An 8,335-nucleotide genomic window follows, 5' to 3' on the forward strand; every position below is an offset into this window, starting at 1 on the left:
CCCAGTGGAGTTCACTTGACTATGTAGCAGACCATCTCCATTTAGTTCTCACGGGATTTTTAACTTCCAGTTGCCTATCCCTTTCTCTGTCATGGAACTACAATAGACTAACTTCTCTGTCTGTAGCCATCTCTTCTGTTCCAGTGAAGTCTACTTTAAGCTCAAGAAACAGGTTTTTTTTTGGTGACAATATCGAATTCAACAATCTCAGATAATCAGGCTTTCCTGTTCATATCAGAACTGGCTCGTTCTGATGCTGGGCCATCCCCCTGTAACATGGGGCCACAGTGGCGTGCGTAGTGGTTAGCTTAACACTGTTACAGTGCCCGCATTTAGATCGGGGTTCAACTCCTGCCACCGTCTGCAAGGAGTTTGTATTTTCTCCCCATGACTGTATGGGTTTCCTCCATGTGCCCCAGTTTCCTTTGGCATTCCAAAGACGTACAGTAAGGGTTGGTGAGCTGTGGGCGTGCTGTGTTGGTGCTGGATGTGTGGTGACACTTGCAAGCTGCCCAGGGCAATCCTCGCTCAGTTGATTTGAAATAAGTACATTTCACTATATGTTTTGATGTACATGTGACATGTGATCTTTATCTCTAAAAATAATCTTTCTAATACCAGTTTTTTTCTTTTCACTGTTTCTGCATGATAGGTTGAGTATTTACACCTTTCTGTTTTGATGCAGATTTGCAGCATGTGCTACATTCTGTATTGCACAGTGGAAATACTGCTTTTCCTTCCTCATTGCTGGATTTATTCATCTTCCCCTATATACACCGCCTCCAGACAGATTAACTGTAATTAACAAGTATCCATCACTCTCTCTTAGACAACAGTAACTTGAACGACCTCAATCTCCACTAACCACGGATATTTCCTTTGTTCTCTCCACCCTCCCCTCTTTTCTTTCCAACTTCAGACACACTAAGCTCGACCTGTAACATTAACTCTCTACTTGGACCTGCTGAGGATCTGCAGAATTAATTCTCTCTTTTAATGGCTATTACTTTACTTCTCACCATCCAGAATGTGCCCTCATCAATACTACCTTCATGGAGTAGGTAATGCATCAGGGGGACGCACACTCTACGTTTTAGAAACAACTTCCTCCCCTTTGCCATTAGATTCTTGAACTGTCCATGAACCCATGACCTCAATTTTGCCCTCTTTTTACACTGTTTATCTTTTGTATTTCTTATTGTAAAATATAGTAATTTTTATGTATTGTACTGTAGAATCTGCAGAATTAATTCTTTCCCTTAATGGCCATTACTTTAAATATCACCATCCAGGACACGACCTCTTCTCATTACTGCCAACATGGAAAAAGTAATACATCAGAGGGACACTCACTCAATTTTTCAGAAACATATTCTACACCTCTGGCATCAGATTCTGCAATGGTCCATGAACACTACCTTGCTATTTTGTTCTCTTTTTGCACGATTTATAGTAGTTATTTTTTATATTTCATATTGTAACTTATAGTGAATTTTTCTATCTTGCACTGTTCTTTTGTGATGATACACGTCAGTGAAAATAAACCTGATTCTGATTCAGGTTCGTAAACACGAGGAATTCTACCGATGCTGGAAATTCAAGCAACACACATCAAAGTTGCTGGTGAACGCAGCAGGCCAGGCAGCATCTCTAGGAAGAGGTACAGTCGACGTTTCAGGCCAAGACCCTTCGTCAGGACTAACTGAAGGAAGAGCTAGTAAGAGATTTGAAAGTGGGAGGGAGAGGGGGAGGGGGAGATCCAAAATGATAGGAGAAGACAGGAGGGGGAGGGATGGAGCCAAGAGCTGGACAGGTGATTGGCAAAAGGGATATGAGAGGATCATGGGACAGGAGGCCCAGGGAGAAGGAAAAGGAGGGGGGGGGAACCCAGAGGATGGGCAAGGGGTATAGACAGAGGGAGAAAAAGGAGAGAGAGAGAAAGAATGTGTGTATATAAATAAATAACGGACGGGGTAGGTTCAGTTATTTTGGCCTCTACAAACCTCAAAGTCAAGTCGAAAAGCAGCACCTTAACCTCAGAATGGACACCTTACACTTCCTCAAGTCTCAACACCGTATACAACAATACAGAAAATGATTCTAATCTCATAATTCCTCCATTTGTTAGCCTTATCTCCTCTAATATTTCATTCACTTCTTCCTATTTTCAATTGCTCCAGATAGACACAACCACTCTTTCAGCTGGCAACCCTACCACGGGTGTCAATTCAGTCTCTCCTCCTCACTCTTCCCTTCTGATCTCGATGCCCCACCACTTCCTCAGCAGCCTAAAATATGTTTCACCTCTAAATTCACGCAGTTCTGAGGAAGGATGATTGTGTATGAAACCTCCGTTTCTATTTCCACTCTGGTGCTACAAGAATTTCTGAGTATTTCCTCTGATTTGCAAGCACAAAAGATTCTACAGATGCTGGAATTCCAGAGCAACACACACAAAACGCTGGAGAAACCGAGTCAGTCAGGCAGCATCCATGGAGTGGAATAAAGAGTCAACGTTTTGAGCCAGACTCTTCATCAGGACTGGGAAGGAAAGGGGAGGAAAACAGAATAAGAAAGTGGTGAGGATGGGGAAGGAGTACAAACTGCTGGCAGGTGATAGGTGAAGCCAGGTGAAAGAGAAGGTAGGATGATGGGGGAAGGGGGGGATGAAGTGAGAAAATGGATTTGTCTTGTTGGCTCAAATACCTTCTGGTACCTCATACCGAAAAATTAACATGCCTATCCCAACCATATGTGTGCGGCAGCTGGTCTCAATAAATGGCTCCCTTGCCTCTGAGCCAGAAGGTTGCAAGCTCAAATCCTGTTTTTGGGCTTTAAGCACCAAATTCAATGAGAAATTCTTGTATGGTCCTGAGAAAGTGATACATTGTTAGAGTTCCTGCTGACCTAGTGAGATTGTGAACCAAGGGCCTGCTTTCCTTGCAAATTGAAGCAAAATGTCAGAATAAAAGGATCCTTTTCTGGTTGGCTGCCAGTGACTCGTGGTGTTCTGCAGGGGTAGGTGTGCGACTGCTTCTTTTTCTGCTGTATATCAATGATTTAGATGATGGAATAGATGGCTTTGTTGCCAAGTTTGCAGATGATATGAAGATTGGTGGAGGGGCAGGTAGCATTGACAAAACAGGAAGGCTGCAGAAGGACTTAGACAGATTAGGAGAATGGGCAAGAAGGTGGTAAATGAAATACAATGTTGGAAAATGCATGGTCATGCACATTGGTAGAAGATATAAACATGCAGACTTTTTTCCAAATGGGGAGAAAATCCAAAAACCTGAGATGCAAAAGGACTTGGGAGTCCTTGTGCAGAACACCCTGAAGGTTAACTTGCAGGCTGAGTCGGTGGTGAGGAAGACAAATGCAATGTTAGCATTCATTTCAAGAGGTCTAGAATACAAGAGCAGGGATGTGATGCTGAGGCTTTGTAAGGCACTGGTGAGCCCTCACCTTGAGTATTGTGAACAGTTTTGGGCTCCTCATCTATGAAAAGATGTGCTGGCATTGGAGAATGTTCAGAGGAGGTTCACAAGGATGATTCTGTGAATGAAAGGGTTATCATACGAGGAACATTTGATAGCTCTGCATCTGTACTTGCTGCAATTTAGAAGGATGAGGGGTATCTCATTGAAACCTTTCGAATGTTGAAAGGCCTAGACAGAATGTATGTGGAAAGGATGTGTCCCATGGTGGGAGAGTCTATGACAAGAGGGCACAGCCTCAGGATAAAGGGGTGTCCATTTAAAACAGAGATGTGGAGAAATTTCTTTAGCCAGAGGATGGAGAATTTGTGAAATTTATTACCACAGGCAGCTGTGGAGTCCAGGTCATTGGGTGTATTTAAGGCAGAGCTTGATGGGTTCTTGATTGGACATGGCATCAAAGGTTATGGGGAGAAGGCCAGAGAGTGGAGCTGAGGAAGGGAAGAAAGGATCAGCCATGATTGAATAGTGGCGCAGACTCGATGGGCCAAATGATTTAATTCTGCTCCTACGTCTTATGGGTTTTATGCAAACAAGGGAATTCTCCTCAATATTCTGGCAGCATCCATCATTAAGAACACTCACCACCCAAGATGGAACAGAGGAACCTGCCATTGCAACAGACAGGCCAGGCAGCATCTATGGAAAAGAATACACAGTTGATGTTTCGGGCCTGTTCAGACTCAACACCCCAGTGTGTTCATTGAAGTATTGGGTGGCTTCAACCAGCCCTATCCACCTTCAATCAGTTTGTCAAGTGTCACACAAGAGAAAATAAAACATTGGATCTCTTGTATGCAAATATTAAAGATGCATACAGCTCCACAGCTTGGTAGATCAGATCACAATCTGGTTCACCTCATGCCCTTGTGTGAGCCCAAAGTACAGCAATAGCAAGCTACCAACAAGATAGTAAAGAAATGGTCTCCAGAGGCCATCAAGGTCTTGAGGGACTGCTTTGAAGTTACTGACTGAAATGTGATTTGTGAACCCTATGGGGAGGACATTAACAGACTTACTGATTGCATCACTGGCTACATCACCTTCGGTGTGGACACTGTAATACCATCAAGGACTGCGCACTGCTTCCCTAACAACAAACCATGTGTCACCAGAGATCTAAAGGCTGTTCTCAACCACAAGTGGAGAGCCTTTAGATCAGGAGACAGAGGGGAATTGAAACATGTGCAGAGAGAGCTAAAGGAGAGGCACACCAGTCCAGGTGCCAAGGCACCTAATACTCCATCAGTACCACTGCCCCCCCCCCATTCAACAGGTGGCTGAACAACTCAGACTACCACTGTCTACATTTCCTCCTTGCCCTGCACCTTCCATCCATACTTCTGCATACCAACCACTGCCTCCCTCAGCCCCCACCTTCCACCGGCTCCCCAGTCATCATTGACTCACCTTTATTACTGAGCAGGTGAGAAGGGCTCTGGGGAAACCTAGACATTGGAACGGGATGGTGTGAACCCCAAGGTGTGTGCTAAGCAGTTGTGTGGAGTTCTCCAGAGCATATTCAGTCTGAGTCTCAGCCCGGAAAGGGTCCCGAATGTGTGGAAAACATCATGTGTGGTCCCAGTAACCAAGAAGGGCCAACCAAAAGTCTTGAACGACCTACTGTCCAGTGGCCTTATCTTCACACATCATGAAGACCCTAGAGAGGCTGGTCCTGGATCACCTCTGACCCCTGGTCAGGTCAGCCCTCAGTACTCTGCAGATTGCCTACCAGGAGCACATTGGAGTCAATGATGCTGTCACCTACCTGCTGAACAGAACCTTCTCCCATTTGGATAAGTAGGGTAGCACAGTGATGATCATGTCAATACAATGCAGCCCTCATTGCTGGGGGAGAAGCTCCATTCAATGCAGGTTGTCACTTGCATTGTATCCTGGATAATGGACCACCTGACTGGCAGACCACAATTTGTGCAGCTTTGGAGCTGTGTGTCAGACACGGCTATCAGCAGCACTGGGGCCCCACAGGGAACTGTATTAGCTCCCTTCCCGTTTGAGATATACAGGGTAACTTTAGATACAACACTGAGTCACGTCAGCTGCAGAAATTCTCTGATGACTCAGCAATAGTTGGGTGTATAAAGGGAGGAAGAGAGGATGAATGCAGGGCCCTGGTGGAGGACTTTATCAAATGGTGCAAGATGAATCATCTACAGCTCAACATCAGTAAGACAAAGGAGATGGTGATGGACTTTAGGAAGTTAAGCCAGTGTTGCTCTCTGTTACTATTGATGGTGAGGGCATGGATATGGTGAGGACTACAAGTACCTGGGGATGCACCTGGATGATAGATTTGAGTGGAGAACCACCACAGAGGCAGTGCACAAGAAGGGCCAGAGTTGCCTCTACTTCCCGAGGAGACTGAGGTCCATTGGCACATGCAGGCCTCTCCATCACATGTTCTACCAGTCTGTTATTGTCAGTACAATCCTCTATGTGGTGGTGTGCTGGGACAATGGCATCAACATGGGTGATGCCAACAGGCTCAATAAACTGATTAGAAAGACTGGCTCTGTTATAGGAGTCAAATTGGACACACTGGAGGCTGTGGTAGAACAAAGGACATTACAGAAAATTCTGGCAAATCTAGACAATGTTTCTCACCCTCTGCATGCCACCTTGGCTGAACTGAGGAGCACTTTTAGTAATAGACTAAGACAACTGCACTGTTCCAAAGAGCGCTATATGAGGTCATTCTTACCCTCGGCCATTAGGCTCTATAATGAGTCAAACTATAGTCCAGAAAGTGATGACCCCCCCTCCTGTTAGACTCTTTGAGGTAACTTATTTTTTATTCTTTCTCTTCTAATAATTATATCTGTGTACTTGTAATGCTACTGTGACACTGTAATTTCAATTGTGATCAACAAAGTATCTATCTGTCTATGAAAGGTCTCGGCCTGAAACGTTGACTGTTTACTCTTTTCCATAGATGCTGCTTGGCCTGCAGAGTTCCTCCAGTATCTTGTGTGTGTTGCTTTGGATTTCCAGCGTCTGCAGTTTTTTTTTGTCTTGGAACCTGCCATTCCCACATTGATATCTGTCTGTGAGGCTCTCGCAAGAACTACTACTTGTGTCTCCTACTTGTCAGCAGCGGGTATATATATATTTGGATGTAAATTGCTTTCATATTGTGATTTTTAAAATATAAATGCAACTCCTATTTTCTTGTCCAGGGTAATTGAGCAACTCACAAGGTCTCCTCTGTAGCGACATTTTTAAAATTGTAAATGTCGTGTATAATTTATATATTTCTTGTGAGAGTTATGTATTGGTCCTATGTCCCTGTGATGCTGCTGCAAATATGTTTTTCATTTTGCCTGTGCGTATATTGGACCCTAATTAATTTATTTCCCTGGATATTAGATCATCTTCTCACTGGAACAGATGGGTTGGGTAGAAATAAAGGACTTAGTTTTCAAATTTTGTGAAATTCAGTATGTCACCAAAAACTTTGTTAAACTTCTACCGATGCACAGTGGAGAGTATCCTGGCCTGGTATGGTAGCACCAATGCCCAGGAACAGAAAAGTACCGCAGAAAATGATGGGTACGGTCCAGTCCATCACAGGAAAAGCCCTCCCCACCATTGAGCACATCGACAAGGAGTGCTGCCACAAGAAAGCAACATCCATCATCAAGGACCCCCATCCCATACCAACAGGTTCTAGAATGATACCAAGCTCGAGTACCCAGAAAATAGGATCAAGATCTGAAAATGGGGCCTCAACTCCATTGAAATCAGCAGATAATCCACTTAAATCACATCGACAACCGAGTAATTGCACTGCGTGCCATCACACGGCAGTACCATGCTCAGGCTTCCTTGACACCATCTCCCAGCTGGGTGACACGTATAATTGAAAAAGACACATGCATCTCTAGCTGGGAAATATATTTGCCTTCACTTTGGGCAAGTGAAAATTCTGCAGCTCCTTCCGTACCATCGATGTAGCAAAGGGTCTCAGCCCAAAACTTTTGACCGTTTATTCCTCTCCACAGATGCTGCCTGACCTGCTGAGTTCCTCCAGCACTTCCTCCGTGTTGCCCTGATTTTCCGGCATCTGCAGAATCCCCTTGTATTGATCATGGGACAAGTGCGTTCACCATGTGAATGGCAAAGTTTCAAGAAGGCAGCGTCCCAGGAACAAACAGGGATGGACAATCACTTTCAGTTTTACCAGTGACATCTGTAATCCATGAACTACACAGAGTCTGAACCATCTTTAGCATCATCGACATATCTGATGAGACTTGTCGTTTGGTGTAAAGTAAGTAAGGTAAAAAAGAGCCGGCATTGTGAGATAGTGTTCATTGACCATTCAGACATCTGTTGGCAGACAGGGAGAAGCTGTTCCTGAAGTATCTTCGGACTCCTGTACCACCTCCCTGGTGGTAGTAATTAGAAGAAGGCACATCCTGGTTCGATGGCTCTCGGCCTGTACTCGCAGAAGTTTAGAAGAATGAGGGGGAGCTCATTGAAGCCTATTAAATAGTGAGAGACCCAGATAGAGTGGATGTGGAGAACATATTTTCTACAGTGGGAGGGGGCTCAAGGACCAGGGGGTACAGCCTCAGACTAGAAGGGTGCCCCTTTGGAACAGAGGTGAGGATAAATTTCTTTAGCCAGAGGGTGGTGAACCTATGGAATTTGTTGTCACAGATGGCTGTGGAGGCCAAGTTATTGGTTATATTTATAGTGGAGGTTGGTAGGCTCCTGATTAATAAGGGCTCCAAAGGTTATGGGGAGAAGGCAGGAGAATGGGGTTGACAGGGATAATAAATCAGCCTTGATGGAATGGTAGAGTAGACTGGAAG

The sequence above is a fragment of the Mobula birostris genome, chromosome 1, assembly GCF_030028105.1.
Source record: "Mobula birostris isolate sMobBir1 chromosome 1, sMobBir1.hap1, whole genome shotgun sequence".
NCBI lineage: Eukaryota > Metazoa > Chordata > Chondrichthyes > Myliobatiformes > Myliobatidae > Mobula > Mobula birostris.